This window comes from Leptodactylus fuscus, chromosome 2, assembly GCF_031893055.1.
Source record: "Leptodactylus fuscus isolate aLepFus1 chromosome 2, aLepFus1.hap2, whole genome shotgun sequence".
NCBI lineage: Eukaryota > Metazoa > Chordata > Amphibia > Anura > Leptodactylidae > Leptodactylus > Leptodactylus fuscus.
In genome coordinates, this window is record NC_134266.1 from 70,066,172 (window position 1) to 70,087,764 (window position 21,593).

At 39.1% G+C, this 21,593-nt stretch overlaps 1 protein-coding gene across 1 annotated transcript in view; it reads right to left on the bottom strand.

Annotated features, from left to right (window-relative positions):
- MID1 (midline 1) overlaps positions 1–20,656 on the bottom strand; it is a 254,008-nt gene extending 233,352 nt beyond the window's left edge. Inside the window, exon 1 of the mRNA XM_075263953.1 lies at positions 20,512–20,656. The gene's annotated coding sequence lies outside the window, so the exon portion shown is untranslated. The remainder of the gene's footprint in view (positions 1–20,511) is intronic.
- Positions 20,657–21,593: the final 937 nt, after the last annotated feature.

Consider the following 21,593-nt stretch of genomic DNA (forward strand, 5'->3'; position numbering starts at 1 on the left):
TTCCCAGTCAGACAATGGCACTATATACCAGTAGCAAGAAATGAGGGTATTTATAACCCCAATATATTCTTTGAATTCCCAGTCAGACAATGGCACTATATACCAGTAGCAAGAAATGAGGGTATTTATAACCCCAATATATTCTTTGAATTACCAGTCAGAAACTGGCACTATATGGCAGTAGCAAGAAATGAGGGTATTTGTAACCCCAATATATTCTTTGAATTCCCAGTCAGACAATGGCACTATATACCAGTAGCAAGAAATGAGGGTATTTGTAACCCCAATATATTCTTTGAATTCCCAGTCAGACAATGGCACTATATACCAGTAGCAAAAATTGTGGGTGCACGTAACCCCAATATATTCTTTGAATTACCAGTCAGAAACTGGCACTATATGGCAGTAGCAAGAAATGAGGGTATTTGTAACCCCAATATATTCTTTGAATTCCCAGTCAGACAATGGCACTATATACCAGTAGCAAGAAATGAGGGTATTTATAAGCCCAATATATTCTTTGAATTCCCAGTCAGACAATGGCACTATATACCAGTAGCAAAAATTGTGGGTGCACGTAACCCCAATATATTATTTGAATTACCAGTCAGAAACTGGCACTATATGGCAGTAGCAAGAAATGAGGGTATTTGTAACCCCAATATATTCTTTGAATTCCCAGTCAGACAATGGCACTATATACCAGTAGCAAGAAATGAGGGTATTTGTAACCCCAATATATTCTTTGAATTCCCAGTCAGACAATGGCACTATATACCAGTAGCAAAAATTGTGGGTGCACATAACCCCAATATATTCTTTGAATTACCAGTCAGAAACTGGCACTATATGGCAGTAGCAAGAAATGAGGGTATTTGTAACCCCAATATATTCTTTGAATTCCCAGTCAGACAATGGCACTATATACCAGTAGCAAGAAATGAGGGTATTTATAACCCCAATATATTCTTTGAATTCCCAGTCAGACAATGGCACTATATACCAGTAGCAAGAAATGAGGGTATTTATAACCCCAATATATTCTTTGAATTACCAGTCAGAAACTGGCACTATATGGCAGTAGCAAGAAATGAGGGTATTTGTAACTCCAACATATTCTTTGAATTCCCAGTCAGACAATGGCACTATATACCAGTAGCAAAAATTGTGGGTGCACGTAACCCCAATATATTCTTTGAATTACCAGTCAGAAACTGGCACTATATGGCAGTAGCAAGAAATGAGGGTATTTGTAACCCCAATATATTCTTTGAATTCCCAGTCAGACAATGGCACTATATACCAGTAGCAAAAATTGTGGGTGCACGTAACCCCAATATATTCTTTGAATTACCAGTCAGAAACTGGCACTATATGGCAGTAACAAGAAATGAGGGTATTTGTAACTCCAATATATTCTTTGAATTCCCAGTCAGACAATGGCACTATATACCAGTAGCAAGAAATGAGGGTATTTATAAGCCCAATATATTCTTTGAATTCCCAGTCAGACAATGGCACTATATACCAGTAGCAAAAAATGAGGGAATTTATAACCCCAATATATTCTTTGAATTACCAGTCAGAAACTGGCACTATATGGCAGTAGCAAGAAATGAGGGTATTTGTAACCCCAATATATTCTTTGAATTCCCAGTCAGACAATGGCACTATATACCAGTAGCAAAAATTGTGGGTGCACGTAACCCCAATATATTCTTTGAATTCCCAGTGAGACAATGGCACTATATACCAGTAGCAAAAATTGTGGGTGCACATAACCCCAATATATTCTTTGAATTCCCAGTCAGACAATGGCACTATATACCAGTAGCAAAAATAGTGGGTGTATATAGCCCCAATTCTATTGCTAGGGGACTTGCAGGGTATTTCTGAGGTGAAGGTGGGGGGGCACACCGTTGGAACGGGGATTTGGGGTGTATATATGGGGTATACGGGAATACACTGTCAGTGTGTTCCATTCAGGATCCTGGGAAAGCTGGGTTGCGGCGATTGAGCCCGTCAGTGCCACGTTACACTGACAAGCTTCTCCCTGGAATTGAAGTTATATGTAAGCCCAATATATTCTTTGAATTCCCAGTGAGACAATGGCACTATATACAAGTAGCAAAAATTGTGGGTGCACGTAACCCCAATATATTCTTTGAATTCCCAGTGAGACAATGGCACTATCTACCAGTAGCAAAAATTGTGGGTGCATGTAACCCCAATATTTTCTTTGAATTCCCAGTGAGACAATGGCACTGTATACCAGTAGCAAAAATTGTGGGTGAACATAACCCCCATATATTCTTTGAATTCCCAGTGAGACAATGGCACTATATACCAGTAGCAAAAATTGTGGGTGCACGTAACCCCCATATATTCTTTGAATTCCCAGTGAGACAATGGCACTATATACCAGTAGCAAAAATTGTGGGTGCACGTAACCCCCATATATTCTTTGAATTCCCAGTGAGACAATGGCACTATATAGCAGTAGCAAAAATTGTGGGTGCACATAACCCCAATATATTCTTTGAATTCCCAGTCAGAAACTGGCACTATATACCAGTAGCAAAAATTGTGGGTGCACGTAACCCCAATATATTCTTTGAATTACCAGTCAGAAACTGACACTATATAGCAGTAGCAAAAATTGTGGGTGCACATAACCCCAATATATTCTTTGAATTCCCAGTGAGACAATGGCACTATATACCAGTAGCAAAAATTGTGGGTGCACGTAACCCCAATATATTCTTTGAATTCCCAGTCAGACAATGGCACTATATACCAGTAGCAAAAATTGTGGGTGCACGTAACCCCCATATATTCTTTGAATTCCCAGTGAGACAATGGCACTATCTACCAGTAGCAAAAATTGTGGGTGCACGTAACCCCCATATATTCTTTGAATTCCCAGTGAGACAATGGCACTATATAGCAGTAGCAAAAATTGTGGGTGCACATAACCCCAATATATTCTTTGAATTCCCAGTCAGAAACTGGCACTATATACCAGTAGCAAAAATTGTGGGTGCACGTAACCCCAATATATTCTTTGAATTACCAGTCAGAAACTGACACTATATAGCAGTAGCAAAAATTGTGGGTGCACATAACCCCAATATATTCTTTGAATTCCCAGTGAGACAATGGCACTATATACCAGTAGCAAAAATTGTGGGTGCACGTAACCCCAATATATTCTTTGAATTCCCAGTCAGACAATGGCACTATATACCAGTAGCAAAAATTGTGGGTGCACGTAACCCCCATATATTCTTTGAATTCCCAGTGAGACAATGGCACTATCTACCAGTAGCAAAAATTGTGGGTGCACGTAACCCCAATATATTCTTTGAATTCCCAGTCAGACAATGGCACTGTATAGCAGTAGCAAAAATTGTGGGTGCACGTAACCCCCATATATTCTTTGAATTCCCAGTGAGACAATGGCACTATATAGCAGTAGCAAAAATTGTGGGTGCACGTAACCCCAATATATTCTTTGAATTCCCAGTCAGACAATGGCACTATATACCAGTAGCAAAAATTGTGGGTGCACGTAACCCCAATATATTCTTTGAATTCCCAGTCAGACAATGGCACTATATACCAGTAGCAAAAATAGTGGGTGTATATAGCCCCAATTCTATTGCTAGGGGACTTGCAGGGTATTTCTGAGGTGAAGGTGGGGGGGCACACCGTTGGAACGGGGATTTGGGGTGTATATATGGGGTATACGGGAATACACTGTCAGTGTGTTCCATTCAGGATCCTGGGAAAGCTGGGTTGCGGCGATTGAGCCCGTCAGTGCCACGTTACACTGACAAGCTTCTCCCTGGAATTGAAGTTATATGTAAGCCCAATATATTCTTTGAATTCCCAGTGAGACAATGGCACTATATACAAGTAGCAAAAATTGTGGGTGCACGTAACCCCAATATATTCTTTGAATTCCCAGTGAGACAATGGCACTATCTACCAGTAGCAAAAATTGTGGGTGCACGTAACCCCAATATATTCTTTGAATTCCCAGTGAGACAATGGCACTGTATACCAGTAGCAAAAATTGTGGGTGCACATAACCCCCATATATTCTTTGAATTCCCAGTGAGACAATGGCACTATATACCAGTAGCAAAAATTGTGGGTGCACGTAACCCCCATATATTCTTTGAATTCCCAGTGAGACAATGGCACTATATACCAGTAGCAAAAATTGTGGGTGCACGTAACCCCCATATATTCTTTGAATTCCCAGTGAGACAATGGCACTATATAGCAGTAGCTAAAATTGTGGGTGCACATAACCCCAATATATTCTTTGAATTCCCAGTCAGAAACTGGCACTATATACCAGTAGCAAAAATTGTGGGTGCACGTAACCCCAATATATTCTTTGAATTACCAGTCAGAAACTGGCACTATATAGCAGTAGCAAAAATTGTGGGTGCACATAACCCCAATATATTCTTTGAATTCCCAGTGAGACAATGGCACTATATACCAGTAGCAAAAATTGTGGGTGCACGTAACCCCAATATATTCTTTGAATTCCCAGTCAGACAATGGCACTATATACCAGTAGCAAAAATTGTGGGTGCACGTAACCCCAATATATTCTTTGAATTCCCAGTCAGACAATGGCACTATATACCAGTAGCAAAAATAGTGGGTGTATATAGCCCCAATTCTATTGCTAGGGGACTTGCAGGGTATTTCTGAGGTGAAGGTGGGGGGGCACACCATTGGAATGGGGATTTGGGGTGTATATATGGGGTATACGGGAATACACTGTCAGTGTGTTCCATTCAGGATCCTGGGAAAGCTGGGTTGCGGCGATTGAGCCCGTCAGTGCCACGTTACACTGACAAGCTTCTCCCTGGAATTGAAGTTATATGTAAGCCCAATATATTCTTTGAATTCCCAGTGAGACAATGGCACTATATACCAGTAGCAAAACTAGTGGGTGTATATAGCCCCAATTCTATTGCTAGGGGACTTGCAGGGTATTTCTGGGGTGAAGGTGGGGGGGCACACCATTGGAACGGGTATCGGGGGTATATATCGGGTATACGGGAATACACTGACAGTGTATTCCATTCAGGATCCGCGGAAAGCTGGGTTGCGGCGATTGAGCCCGTCAGTGCCACGTTACACTGACAAGCTTCTCCCTGGAATTTAGCTCTTATAAGAGCTGTTGGTTGTCTTCTCCTTCCTATCCTAGCCTGTCCCTGCCTACCCAGAATCTAACCCCTAGCTAACTGGACGGAAACCTCCGTCCCCGGTGAATTGCAAGCTCAGAATGACGCGAAGCTGGGCGTCGCTGTTCTTTTAAATTAGAGGTCACATGTTTTCGGCAGCCAATGGGTTTTGCCTACTTTTTTCAACGTCACCGGTGTCGTAGTTCCTGTCCCACCTACCCTGCGCTGTTATTGGAGCAAAAAAGGCGCCAGGGAAGGTGGGAGGGGAATCGAGTAATGGCGCACTTTACCACGCGGTGTTCGATTCGATTCGAACATGCCGAACAGCCTAATATCCGATCGAACATGAGTTCGATAGAACACTGTTCGCTCATCTCTAGTAACAATGCTTTGATCTTTTGAGTTTCAGGCTCCATATCTCATCTTCCACTACATCTTCGAATGTGAGACTACCATCATTTTATAGACAATCATCTTGGCTATCTCATACATAAATTTAACTTGCAACTATTTAGCATATGCAGATTCTTATCAGCTTATGTAGATTCTTGTCATGTAACTGCATTGTTACTGTTTTACTCATGTTGGTAGAAATTTTTTTTTTTTTGTATGCTACAAATCACAACCTGTTCTCACATTCCCTAATAGCTTGGTGTGTTTTTAGATTGACTCCCAAGTGAATGGTCATTGGGAAATAGAGGATCACCCATGAAGATTTCCCTGGACGGAATGCTAATGCAGATGTGAACCAACCCTGAGTCCAGAAGTGTTTAGGGAAAAAGCATCCAGGGCCATCCTCAGATGGCAATTTATTATTCAGTCTGATGATTGATGGCATGTTTTCGTGTCTTTTGCAATTTATTAATACAATGTGCCATTTGTATAGTGATATGTGCCTACTGCACGTCTTTTTTTTAAAAACTGTTTGGCACTGCATGTGTAGTTTACATGGTGCATAGAGTTAAACCTAATTTATTACTTGCTCTTTTTGGGTTTAAAGGGATCCTATCATTGGATACCCTTTTCTTCTCTCTAACAAGTAGGAATAAGGCTATTCTTCTCCTCCCCGCTCACACTGTACAGTGCGATAGGCGCTGCTGTGGAGAAGGACGTTCCTGACTGACTGTCAGAAACACTCTTCTTACTGTAAAGTGCTATGGTACCGGCACCGATAGCGCTTTACCCAGGGCACAGATCAGGAAAGCCGACAGTGCGCTGAATTCAGCGCACTGTCAGCTTTCCAGTAGTATATGGAACTGCCTGTGCCCAATCTGATGAAAAGTCCTCTTTAAGAGCAAGCCTCTGATAACCGATCCCAGCTTTACTCTGTGCATGTTTGGTAGTCTGAAACACTCCCTCCTCCCTCCTGGATGGACCAAGATAAGAGAAGGGTGTTGTCTTTGACTACCAAAGTACAGAGTGTTTGTACTAGTCTTAAGATACATTCACATGACTAATGACACATGACTAATGGCACTGTGACGTCTGTTTTTTAATGCATGTCACACAGAAGCATTAAATTCAATGCCAGTGAATGGAGGCTATTCACATGACCATTCATATGACTTCAAAATATAGGTCATGTGCAATTTTTGGCCATTTTCACGAATCCCGCCATACACTCAAATGTATTGGGAATATGTGCACCCTCAGGTGCAAGATGGCCACCTCAGCCATCTGAATGTAGTCTTAGAAGTGTGGAGCCGTTCAATAGAAATCAAGATGGCAGAACAAATCATGTGCCTGTGCCATAAGTTTTACAAAGGAGGGGGAACAAATATTTTAACTATAATTTTAATTGTGAACTGGTGGGGCATAGTAATAAATCAGTATTTATTTAATAAAAGCTTGTCTAGGTCATTTAGTGCTATATTCTTCATTGTGTCCATACAAAGCAATGAATATGGCTATTAACAGTTGTGAATAGATTGTAAACATCTGTTTGTTACTCTAGATCTAGAATTTGTCAGAATGCCTGTTATTTTATATTTCCTGAAATATCACGTTACTGCCTCCACCAGTTTTCTACCAACTTCCCTAGTGATGACATACACCTTGGAGCCGGTGCAAACGCTGCGAGTATTTTAATGCTGGCTTGTCATCAGGGTTGGTTTCATCCAATAAAATACCTCAAAGATGAAATTCTCCAGGAAATCAGAAGCTGCAACTACCAAAGTCAATATACTCTCGTTGTAACAATTAGACTTTTTGGCATAGAAATCGTCCTGTGTAATAAACTTGGCTATTTCACAGATGTAGAAATGATGTGTACGTTTCCACTGATCTATTAAATTTTAAGGCCTTGGAGAGTGCTTTATGAGGTGGTTGTATTTAGTAACCGCTATGTGTCTAATCTATGAGAAATGAATGAAAATGCAAGAATTATCACATTCTACATTGACATCTCCATTTTTGTATAGGAAAATGAAATGGTCTGTAAATGAGGATGTGTGTATGAATGAGCCTGGGTATATTTGTATACTATCTCTTCCTATATGATTCAGACGTGTGATCTAATCTACCATTTGGATACTCTAGTACAGTGATATTGGTATTCTTCCAACCCTGCCTTAGACTGTACAATCCTACACATCTGGAATCTATAGTTGGGTACTTAACGTCTCTATAGCGGAGGTGTTCTCAGCATACAGTAGGTCATTTTCACATTAGACTCAACCAGCAGATAACTTTTACTATTCTCCGGCCAAGAACATTTATCCAAAATAACTTTTTTTTTGCACAATAAATCTCATTCAAGCTCAGAGGAAATTTAGCAATTACCAAACTAGTAATTTAAATTCCTCATACGAAAGCCACAATTCAAGAAAACAGGAAGGGAAACAGTATCCACGCCGAAGTAGTCATGCCATATTTTCGAACACGGTTAAATATTCCAGTTTTAAGGTCTCTAAATCTCGGTATAATCACATCAGTGGATTTAAAGACCAGAAGTTACTGATTCTATGTAATAAGTTTACTGCAAATTGCCAGGATTTAAAAGAGTAACATTGTCTCAAAGAAAAGGAATCCTCACTGAAACCTTTAACTGCGTCCCTGGAACTAGTGACAATCCTCACTAACTATCTGTAATTACAGGATGTTTTGCTTTGCTTTAACCTACAGTTTTATTAAATTCATTATTCTGCCCTGCTGAAAAGGATTGAGAATGTTCCTGACTATTTGTAGAATATGTAATTTAGACTATCATAATAAGAAGAACTACATTTTGAAATTTAATATCACTTTCACCGGAGAGATTTGGCATCTGTTCAATTCCTTTGCAATGACCACTACAGGGGCAATGTGGAATTACAACTGGTCATTGAAATTAAAGGGGAGTACTTTTTCCAAATATACGTGTATATACTGTATAGACGTTGGAATCCTCTCAGACACAAATGGTATTCATGGAATATTATTTGGTGCTATCTTTATAATGACTTGTTTTCTTCTATGACTCTCGGGTAAGGTCTGACATTTGAAAAGTTATATCTTCAAATATATTCATACAATATTTTCACAGCGCATGGAATGCAAATGACTGTCAAATAAATAGATCAATATAAGAGGATGCACAGTATGATTGGAGTTGGAAGTTCTAATCCTATTGTGCATAGATATACGGTGAGTCTACCTGACAACCCGTCACCCCAGATGGATGCAACCCTCACCTAAGAACCATCACGTCTAGTTCATTTCTCCAACTTGGTTATATACCTGAAGGTTACTCCCATGGTTTAGAGGAAAATCAAGGAATTATCTGCCTACTTGGGAATTTATTGGACTTAGGGAGCGCTTTCTTTCCTCTTCATTACAACGTAAGAGGATAGTTATTTGCATGAATCACGTCTCTGAATACTGCAATTTACCTTTGACACAGAGGGGAATATTTCATTAGTACAGATAATATGTTATTGAAAAATGAAATATTATTTATATGTGTTTTTAATATAAATTTATTTTTGCAATATTTGGTGCTTTTTTTACTTGATCTGTGACCTTTTTCAATATAATTATCCACATAATGAATCTTGAATACTGAATGTGCACACAATTCCCAGTTTCTGTAGTTCCCTTGTGAGCTTTACTGTATAACCTTTGACAGAATGAGAAAGCTCTTCCCTTTATTATGAGAGAGAATAGCATTTATTGACAGCTCTGCTGACCTGTCCAAGTCCTAGGTAAGGTATAATAATGGCACTAATGCATGCCAAAGTTTCTGTATGTTGTCCCTTGGTTACTTCAAGATATCTTGGAGGAGGAAGCTATACTTTTTGGAAACTATTCATGCTAGCTGCCAAAAAGCACACATACCCTGCTGTATAGGAAGGCAGCATGGATGTATAATATGACTGCCCCAGAAAGGTTTTTAACATAAAAAACACATTTTTTTTCCATCTACATATGTCAAATTAATCAAATTAATCCCTTTGTGTTCTCCATTACTTTGATACTGAAAAGGTATACTCACAACAGAAGGAGAACAGTAGTTTCAGCTACTATCTCTTCTCGCCATCTCCACTTACTATGTTCTCTTTCTCTTCTCTGGGTTGTAAAATTCCCTTATATAAAATTTCCTACAAGTAAGTCAGTCCATTGAGGGCCATAAAATGAATTTTACTCTTTGAATTCTTTAGGCAATTTAGAGCAAGAACCAATGCACACAGCAAAGCCATGTGCCAAGAGCCTACAGGGCAGTGACTAGAGCTTCCCTACTATGGCTTTGTCAGCTGTTATGCAGTACGTATGGAGCAATTCTCCTCTAGAAAATACATCAGATGAGGCACACCATATTTTTTTTCTTATAGATTCCAATAAAAGGAACTTCAAGTGTTCAATTTAAAAAGGATAAGCTCACAGGTCAATTACTTTACAAGGCAGAGACTTTTAGCTAGCTGGTAAGGTTTACTGGTATATGTAGACTAAGGTCTTATTAGCACAACCACATTTTGTGGATATGTGATGTCTGTGTTATTCACGAACTGCATAAGTGCCCATTGATTTCATGGTCTATTTTATTTGCAGTTTGCTTAGCACAGAGCTACATGGGCTTTTAAAATTACAGACATCACATGGATGCCATATATGTATTATCTGTTCTTTACAGACATCACATGGATGCCATATATGTACTATCTGTTCTTTACAAGCCTAGAGACATAGAGAAGAATAGAAAATTCAGGTTTTCACGATTTTCAACGACTGACAGTAAAGACTCAAAAATGAGCAGATCATGTAATGCTGGTGATTATCACAGACATCCCATGTCTGAATAAAATGGATGTGTCAATGAGTCCTAAAGCATTATTAAGATAGCTACTCTGGGTAAACTATATAGTAATAGTACAAGCAGTGTCAGACTGGGTGCCTAGGGCGCACCATTAAAATTCATTCTAGATTCCCACTATACAACTACATGCAAATGTTACCTGACACTCGTTTTCTAATTCCTAAATTGTTACCAACATAACTGTATTTTTCAGTAATAGTCTGCTGTCTAGCCCTTACTTCTGATTGTTTCTGTCATAGGGTCCTGTCAGTAACCTGCTGCCTGGCCTTTGTCTTGGGCTAAGCCCTTTTAGCCTAGTACCGTGAGCCAAGAATATGTGTCCACACAGCAGCAGGCAGCAGAAAGAAACTGAAGAATAACTGGTGGTTGGAGACCCACAGTGTGATTTAGAAGATGGGGTGGGGGTGGCACAATACTGATTGACCTCTGATGGGTCTCTAGGCCAGGTGGGCCCCCAACTCACAGTACACTTACTGTACTTCATACAGATCACAATGTCAAGAAGCAAAAAAAAAAAAAAAAAAAGGAAAGCTACAGTGGCTTGCAAAAGTATTCAAACCCCTTGACATTTTTTTCACATTTTGTCACCTTACAACCACAAACTTTATGTATTATTTTGAGATTTTAAGTGATAGACAAACACAAAGTAGCAGATAATTGTAAAGTGGAGCAAAAATGATACATGGTTTTAAAAATTTTAATACAATAAAAATCTGAAAGTGTGATGTGCAAAAGTATTCAGCCCCCCAGCTGTGTGTAATGTAGTTTCAGTATAAGTACACTTGTTCTGTGAAGGCCTCAGTGGTTTGTTAGAGAACACTAGTGACCAAACAGCATCTTGAAGACCGAGGAACTCACCAGACAGGTGAGAGATAAAGTTGTGGAAAAGTTTAAAGTAGGGTTAGGTTAGAAAAGCATTTTCCAAGCTGTGAGCATCCCAAGAAGACGTGTTCAATCCTTAATTTAAAATGGCAAAAGTGTTCTGCAATTACAAACCTACCAAGACATGGCTGTCCACCTAAACTAACTAAGATCAAGTAAGGAGAGTACTGGTCAAAGAAGCAGCCAAATGGTCCATGGTCACTCTGGAGGAGCTGTAGAAATCTACAGCTCAGGTGGGAGAATCTGTCCACAGGACAACTATAAGTCATGCATGCCACAAACCTGGAAGAGTGGCAAGAAGAAAACCATTATTGAAAGAAAGAGATAAGATGTGCCATCTGCAGTTTGCCGCAAGCTATATAGGGGACACAGCAAACATGCGAAAGAAGATGCTCTTGTCAGATACGTCCAAAGTTGAACTTTTTGGCCTAAATGCAAAGCATTATGTTTGGTGGAAAAGTAACACTACTTATCACCCTGAACACCACATCCCCACTGTGAACTATGGTGGTGGCAGCATCATGCCATGGGGATGCTTTTCTTCAGCAGAGTTGATGGGAAGATGGATGGAGCTAAATACAGGTTAATCCAGAATGAAAACCTGTTGGAGGCTACAAAAGACTTGAGACTGGAAAGGAGATTCACCTTCAAGCAAGACAATGATCCTTAACATATAGGCAGAGCTACAGTGGAATGGCTTATATCAAAGTGTTTTCATGTGTTAGAATGGCTCAGTCAAAGCCCAGACCGAAATCCCATTGAGCCTCTGTGGCAAGACATGAAAATTGCTGTTCACAGACGCTCTCCATTCAATCTGACTGAGCCTGAGCTCTTTTGCAAAGTAGAATAGGCAAAAAATCTCAGTCTCTAGATGTGAAAAACTGGTAGAGACATACCCCAAAAGACTTACATCTGGAATTGCAGCCAATGGTGGTGTCTTTGAGCAATCTCAAGTGCTTCTGAAGATATCATATGTGCTCATTAGTGTACCCCCTATATGGCCCAATTATCGACATATCATAAGATTGAACAGAGAAGTTGTGACTTAAGTTACACATTTTTATTACATGGGAATGTTTTTATCAGCTATTATTTAGTAAAAGAACTGAAAAAACATACATTGGCCTGAACTTGGCAGTTTTTTCAGTTTGCATAACTGTGTAACCTGTGTATCAGCTTCCTTCTCGTGAACCACAAAAAACCTTTTTCTAACCAGAAAAGTAGGATTCTTTGGAATTTCCTAAACCTAAATGTGTTTTCTTTCCAATAAAAGTTTTTGACTTTTTCGATTAGCTTAACAGATGGTCAAGTGGGGTCATAAGATGTAAGAGATCCGGGTAGCCCGAGTGCTTTTTCTTTAATATGTCACTGTAATAAAGGATGTTGTTTAGTTTTTCCTGCTTTGTTTTGGCAACCTCGTAACATTATTTCATTGAAATGGAGCCAGAATAACATTGTCTGAATCCGTATAGTTCAATTTAATCTGCAAAATCTTCCCAGAACACTTTTAATGAAAGTGTAGATTTCATATAAAATACGACATATTTGTGTGCTGTTTGTATAGATGTATAATTGCTAATTTACGTCGAGGGAGAATCTAATCCCATGTTTGTTAGTATTTAAGGCTACAACAGATTGTAAATATTTCATTGAGGTCTTCAATGATTTTCCATTTAAGGCTGAAGCCCCAGGTAGCAGAAACGCAACTTTTTTTTTTGGAGCCAAAGAAAGGATTGGATTGAGCAAAAAGGGAGAAGTATAAGAACTTCCTAAATATTTCCTGTTGTAGCCATACTTGTCTTTGGCACAAAAAAATGCAAAATAATCTGCAACAAAAACAAAAAGCTGTTTTTCCGCAATGTGGAGCCTTACAGTTTTCTTACATTAAAGTTAATGTTTCTATGTGCAAACTGCAACAAACTGTACCAAAAATACCAAAAACTGTAATACACTTACCTTTCATGTTCTATTTGTCACCTGACTAGTAGTCTCTATCATGGCTGGCCTACAGGGTGGCGGCAGCAAGGATGTAAAGAGGGCATTAGTCAGCAGGGGTACACACTCAATCTGTGGATTTGGCAATCTGGTGCTCCAAACAAGATTATGTCTGGGGCCCTAATCAAAAATTTTAGGACACATCCCCTCTGTACTGGAAACACCTCCATTTGTAGGTCAGAACAAAACTGTTAAGCAATGTTGTGCTTGCTATCTTATCCAGTAAAATGTCCCCTTTGCTTGCCATAACACACAGCCTTAAACCCTTTTTACTGACCACTACATAGTATATTTCTACCTTTATTGGCCCTCACACAGAGCGCTGACCCCTTTATTGGCTCCACTGAGTATATTATTGTATACTTTCTTGGCACACATAATTTATATTGCTCCCAATTTTGGCCCCCACATTGTACATTATCCCTTTTTTTGACCCCAACTCTTTATTTCCCCTTATTTTAGTGCTCCTACCGTATATTGCCCCCTTTAATAGCCTGCCCCATACAGTGACCCATTAGGTCATCAAGCTATCTAGACATAGTATGGAAGGCAGGTATGAGCGGGAGTAGGGATCGATGAGTAAAATATTAGCTTTTATCTGTTAGAATAATCAATATGTAACTTCAGATTAAAAACACAGAAGCCATAATACAACTCACTGCTGCAGAACCCCCATGATCCCTGGGGCCCCAGATAATTGAATTAAGGGTTGAGTTATGGACAAAATTGTTCCTACATTTGGTTCCCTGCTAGTCCCCCTTCCTTGAGTTCCTTTGTATCACATCCTTAAGAGTGGGTAAAAAATATGTAAATCTATTCTCCAGGATGTAATTAGGAGAACAGTGCCTCTGTATGCTGCCCTCTAGGGGCAGCCCCCTTAACATCATGCATGACTCAGTTAATAAGCCTACTGACATGATGCAGGTTTTAAGGGGGCTGCCCCTAGAGGGCAGCATACAGAGTGCACTGTTCTCCTAATTACATCATGGAGAATAGATTTGCATATTTTTTGCCCAGAATCCCTAGCGGAGCAGGAATGACTTGTAAGTCTCTGTACGCCTATGTAGGCACACACTCTCCCTAATGTGTATGATTATCCCCTGATCCTTAAGAGTCAAATACAATGGAACAAGTCACAGAGCTGGCGGTACTAGGTGTAAGGATCCTTACTAGCCCACGTCCCATATAAATTGCTGCAATCTCTGTGGGATGTACATCCTTTGCATCCATTATCAATTCTAATACTGTAGCATTATAGTTAGCATGAGGATCCAACAATATTAGTCTTCAGGTCACAAATGCTTCATGACAGACAATTTTTTGGCTTTTTGCCTATGCCAATAAGAACTGTGCTAAAGACAGAAACTAATAGTGGTGTATACTGTATTAATCATAAATAATCCATTATATACGGATTCCAATGGCAAAACTCCCTTAAATTGTTATTTTTGTCCCAGAAAATCCTCTCTATTTCAGATAGCATATAAACCATTTCTGCTTGTATCATTCAGTAGTCTGGGTGCAATATGTTTGCTTTGAACATATTTTTATGAGGAGGTAAAGAAATAGCACAATCTTTCCCTAGACACAATCCCCCCTGACATCTGGAGGCAGTCATTATTTAAAAGGCTGTAAAATGCCACAGGCATGTCTTTTAGATATAATAGCCCTAAGTCGGCTAGGGAGAAAAGGATGAATACTGTATACTGTATCTCATAACTGTACACCCGACTGTGGATATGTGTGAACCACGGTGTAAAAGATTTAATGGGATTCTGACCTGTACCCAGAGCCAGGTACAATGATTGCTTCCAGTTGGATGACGCTGGGAGGATAAAGCATTTGCATTGCTTCAGTCTAGTTCTTCTTTAAACACTGCTGTTAAGCTTTAGGAGAGTCCAAAAAAGTCGAGTAAATCCTCTTGTGAAATAAGACACTAATTCACGTTCTCACACTAGGAAGGAAACGGCTAACATACGTGGTGCTTCTATGGAAAACAGGATTTTGTAACCTTTTCAAAACAAAGAGCTGCCAAATCGCTCCATCTACAAGTACACATAAATGTTCTCACCTGGGAAATGCTCTCAGCGAGGGTGATGGTGTACACATAACTATTACTGAAATACAGAGATGGACTGTGTATGTACACTATGCACAGATGTAACCCCTCGTTCACATCTGTGTTTGGTAATCCGTTCTGGGGAGTCTGCATGTGAATCCCCCGAATGGAATACCAAACGCAATTGCAAGGGCTGTACAGTAATAGCACATGGACCCCATAGACTATAATGGGGTCCATGTGCTTGCTGCACACTGCCTGCACGAATCATGTGGACAGGAAAGTAGATTGTGAACTACTTTCCTATCCGCATGTTCTGTGCCGAGATCTGGCGGCAAGCACACGGACCCCATTATAGTCTATGGGGTCCATGTGCTTTTATTGCACAGCGCTTGCAATTGTGTTTGGTATTCTGTTAGGGGGTGTCCCCATGTGGACTCCCCCAGTATGGAATACCAATGCAGATGTAAACAAGGGGTAACAGGGTTAACCCAAAATTCTGTGATTGATTGTAGTGCTGCAGCAGGATGTCTTATCACAGAAGAGACAAAAAACAATGAAAAGTCATTGACATTTGTTGTCTTCTGGGATCTCAGGCTGCAGCACTATAACCAATTGTAGAAGTTTGGGTTAAATTTGCTACAATTGTATATATAGTACTATACTAAGGAAAACCTACCGCAAAGTTATAATGCTTTCAGAAATAGAAGTGCTAATAGTTTATTTCGTCAACTAGCAACTAAGTGAATGAACAAAAGGGAAATCTAAATCAGATCAGTATTTGGCGTGACTGCCCTTTGCCTTCTAAGCATCAGCAATTCTTCTAGGTACACTCGCACACACTTATGATGGAACTCAGTAGGGATCATGGAGAACTAACCACAGATATTATGTGGATGTAGATCTGCTAAAATCATTTTGTCTCTTCGTGCAATCCCACAAAAACAAAAAAAGAGAAAGACATCGAGCGCACTATAGTGTAGATCCGCTTTAGACAAAAAGTATAGGTCATATTATATTATATTTATATCACAAAACACGCTGGATTAGTTGGTCCCTGAACTTCGGGTGTTGGGACTAGTCACAAAACCAAATGTGTGTACCAAAGGTGATGGAGGCAGCGGTGTTCACAAGCCGGTACTGATAGGAGTCGGACAGTCGATAGAACGAGGAGCCACAAGGCTGAAAGTGATAAACCGCACTCGCTGGTCCACAGAAGAAGAACAGCAAAAGGGTAAACTTGGATCCTTTATTGGTAAAACAGAAGCACAACGTGTTTCAGGTTATACAAAGGGAAAAGCGCTAAGGAAAGACATTTTATCTAGATGCATCAGGTCCATTCTGGCAAAGGCACTTGAAAAAGGGCTTTAGATAGTCCAAAATGCGTTGTGATGCTGTTTTACCAATAAAGTATCCAAGTTTACCCTTTTGGATGTTCTTCTGTGGACCAGCGAGCGTGGTTTATCACTTTCAGCCTTGTGGCTTCTCCTCGTTCATGGAATCCCAAACAGACTCAATGATATTGAGATCAGCCATATCATCGCTTCCAGGACTTCTCTTCCAAAGGGCGGTCGTTTTCAAATATTGATAGGATTTATTTCTTTTTTGTTCATTTTTCTCTTTCATTCTTTTACTTAATCTTGACAAAATAAACTATTAAAATTTCTATTTGTGAAATAATTCTTATTTGTACCTGCCTAAAGCTTTTGCACAGTGATATATATTTAATTTGCTCCCTTATCCCAGTTTGTAGTTCATTGCTATGCAGCATTAAAGTGTTTTACTGAATGCGTCATGTAATTCTACAATCCTACAGTATGTCATTGTCAGGGTAAATGATATAGAGTGTCAGTCTCAAGAATCTATGTCAGACTGAATGTTCGCTTGAGGACTAGAGCTACATGTCAACATACAGTCATTTGACATAATATCACAATATTTCTTCTTCATTGCACCTAGAGTGTAATGATAGTGAATTGCTTTGTTACGCACACGGTACTGCCACCTAACACTTAGTGACTACAGCACGGCTGATTTCTATTATTAGTTGCACATAGCAGCATGACATCTGAAGTAATAAAGCAGGACGGACAAAAGTTGTTGTCACCTAGCTCGAGCCTAAAGAGGACATTATCATGGCCAATATTTCAAGTCTGAAAATGTAACTAAGAATTGGAATAAATTGATTATTTCTTATTTTTTGTACTATAAAATATTTTGCTCATACACTGTCTACCAATAAGTATTTGGACACCTGTGGTAGAATAGAAAAACATTTCTTCATATTGAATAGTTGGTAGATCCCAGCAGATGCTTCCTTACAGATGGTATTGATCGACACAATACTCCCGGATGCCTGGTGAAACTCCTGGTGTATGTGAGCCATCGGTTGGGTGCGGTTTCTCTGGCCAGAACTTGTCGGTCTCTATCTCCCAGTTTCGGGTGTCTGGCGACTCGGGGCACAATCCGACAATCACCGTTCACCTTCCACTTCATAATCACATAGGCCACTGTCGATTTTGGGTAACTCAGTTCGCTTGCTATGTCCCTTAAGGATCAACCATTTCTGTGGTACCCCACAATTATCCCTTTCTCAAAATCGGACAACTCTGCACTTCGTGGCATCTTGAATGCAACTAATACCAATGCTGTTTCCTATTTAATGGCGGAAGGCATGACGTACATCACGACCGCAGATATCTTCATTTGCATGGTTGTCCAAATACTTATTGGTAGACAGTGTATAATTGGCAATTACTGTGTATCAATACAAGCTTTCACAAAGTATTACAAAAGAAACTATGAAGAGATTGTGAGAGAGCCTGTCAGCCTGGAATGTAAGTGTGAAGGAGAGGATATACAGTTCTTTGTATTTCGCCATTTGGCGCACATAAAAGCCTCCTGCGGTCACCATAGTACAACATCAATACCTGGCCACTTGTTCATGAGTCAACATTTCAAACTAATTGGCCAACAAATGCTTTGTGTAATATGTTTTCCAAGTTTTCTAGTCTGCGTCAGTGTAATAGGATTCATCTAAAAGTGAAAACTAACAACCCCCAACATTTTACCCCTCCTCTCCCTTCTATTAATTCACAACATTAGCAAGGATCTTCATGCGATCCTCAGATTTCATTCACTTCAAAGCCACACTTTGATATATAAGATTCTAATCAGAGAGATGATTTATTCTATTGAAAATAACAACAAACATATTTTTTATTAACCTTCTAGTGACCGGCCCGTTTTAGATCTCAGTGACCATATTTTGTGTTGTTTCAGTGTTACATATCAAGAACTAGAACTTTTTACATTTTCCGTTATTGCTTTGCAAAGTTGCACGACTTAATTATTTTTTGGTCAACAGAATTGTGCGAGGGCATATTTTTTGCGGGAAGACCTGGTATTTTTATTGATGTTTTTTGATGAACACAAAACTTTTTGACTTGTATGTTTTTTTATGTTTTTTTTCAGTGGCTGACATTGCGTCATGTATCCTCTATTCTCTACAAGAACAACCTAAACATTCACCTACAACCTACAATTACCCTGCTTCAACTACATTACCATGATCAGGTTCTACTCTCTCCTTTTGTTTCATTTGGTCTTCACCTTGTAGATTATAAACCCTTGTAGACAGTGTCCTCGATCCTGTCATACTAGTCCGCTACTCAACTGGTTATTGCATTGTGTTACCTGCATTAAGTACATAAACCTCACTTTATACTGTGTGTACATTACCCTGGAATTACTAGCACTATAAAATAATAATAATAATAATAATAATAATAATAATAATAATTGAATGTTGGGCTTTACTTTATATCAGGAGTATTGTAATAAAAATAATATAATGTCTACAAGACCTTAATTTATTTACTAGCTTATCATATATGAATAATTTCTATATTTTGTTTACCCTCCGGGTTACGGTAGCAGTGTTGTAGTTTTATCACAGGTACACCGGATGTCATGCTATTAAAATTCAGTCAATAGGAAACAGGAACAAGTGTTAAAGTCTTCCCGTCCCTTTCCTGATGCAATGGGTCTATGGTAGAGCAATTGCCTATAACACGTAATATAGTCCATACTCTGGCCAAGAACTAATAAAACGACTTTTGTAAAACATAAGATTAGAGATGTGAACAGGTTACTGCAACCACAAGCAAGGATAGTAGTGCGCTCTCTTTTGATCTGTTATGCTTGTCTAGTGACTCACATCTGCCCCCTAATGGAAATAGAACTAAAACGCAGTTTGAAAGGTAAACACCGATGGGTAATATACATCTGTACAAAAGTAACAAATTGAGATAAGGACAAGTAGATGGATTTACTTGACTGTTTTATTGCAGGGCAGTTAATGGCTTATTATAACTTTGAGTCAAAGAACAGTCTTGCATACAAATTTTTTTTTTTAATTGATATGCAAATTAGCTGCTTGGTATATGTATTGGTGTATTTGCCACCCAGTGCTGCCCTCTAACGTAACAATGTGATGTGCAGAGCTCTGGCAGTTGTGGCCGCACCCAGGGAACATCTCATATGTTTATGGATTATAAGTCAACATTTTTTTGGCAGCAAGTTTGCACTTTAGAAGAAAGGTACGATCACTATGTAAACCCAACAACAGCATGTATGTGGTTCAGAAGCGATCTTGTTGGTGGTAGACTCCTTAAGTAGTTTATGGCAGTGGTCACTGAATGACGGATATGAAGTAGTCACATGGTGACCATTGCTTAGTTAGCATTATGGTTCTTAACTTCATATCCAATAAGGCAAATATCTGCATGGAGTTCATCCCTTTTGCCTGGGTCTCTCTTAGTAGCTCTATTTTTTTCATGTATTACAAAAACACATAGGTTTGCTAACAGTATTACTATGAAATTGGTCCTAGCATATATATATATATATATATATATATATATATATATATATATATATATATATACCAAGACACAGAGCCCTGGAGACAAGGACTATAGTTAGCAAATATAATCTACACTTCAGAATATGTTGGTGCGTTATTAATAATAAGAACTAAATAAATAAATAAATATTTATTGAAATCTTACCTTGACTTAGTTGCAGATGTGATCCGTCAAAAAAGTAAGCAAGCAGCACAACAATGTGTATCAGCTCTCGCCAGCATCACAGTGTCTGCCAGTTTCTTGCAGTCTTTACTGACAGTGGATTTGTATCAGAATTAGCCACCCACTTAACAGTGAAAAAACCTTATCATCTCACGCTGGTTGCCATAGTTTACCGTGGGCCCTCCCACTCCCAGCCATTAAATAAAGGAAAACTGACTATTATCATCATCTTCCAAATCAGCTTCAGCCACAGAGAATGAGGCAAATCAAAGCATAAGCAAATTATATGCTTGTATGCGTCTTACACAGACAGATCAGACATAGGGGCACTCATAGAAAGATGGGGAGATAAAAGATTTGTACTGGCAATACCAAGTAAGGCATAAAAATATGATAGATAGATAGATAGATAGATAGATAGATAGATAGATAGATAGATAGATAGATAGATAGATGATAGATAGATAGATAGATAGATAGATAGGTAGATAGAGATGGAGGGAGAGATAGATAGATAGATAGATAGATAGATAGATAGATAGATAGATAGATAGATAGATAGATAGATATTTTAGATATGAATGCACATCTTAGGGATAAAAAAAATTATCCTGAGAAATGTTAAAAATAGATAGACAGCATGTCAAAATAATTTACTATATGTTAACATGTTAGGTTTAAAGCATACCTGTTGTTTCATACGACTTTTCAGGATTCTGTGTGTTTACCAAAAGTACTGCTACTTCTTAAGCAGTCTTCTCCTCTGCATGCTGTATCTAGAATTTGTATTCCTCTCTGAACAGGTGGTGGACAGTAGCTGCCATATATTGCTCACAGTAAGTAGAGAAGAATCTGCTCTGTAATTGTGACTCTCTCACTCAGAAACAGGCACGGGAACATGCAAGGCTTACTGACCTTTACTAATGTGAATAAAGCACTTTGGTTGTGACATAAAGCTTCTATTCACCTGCAGCATCAGGTACAAACTTGTCTTTCTTCTCTTATCTCCTGCACTCCCTGTTCAGTTCTCACCCTGGATAGACTTATAAAACCTGTTAAGGCTA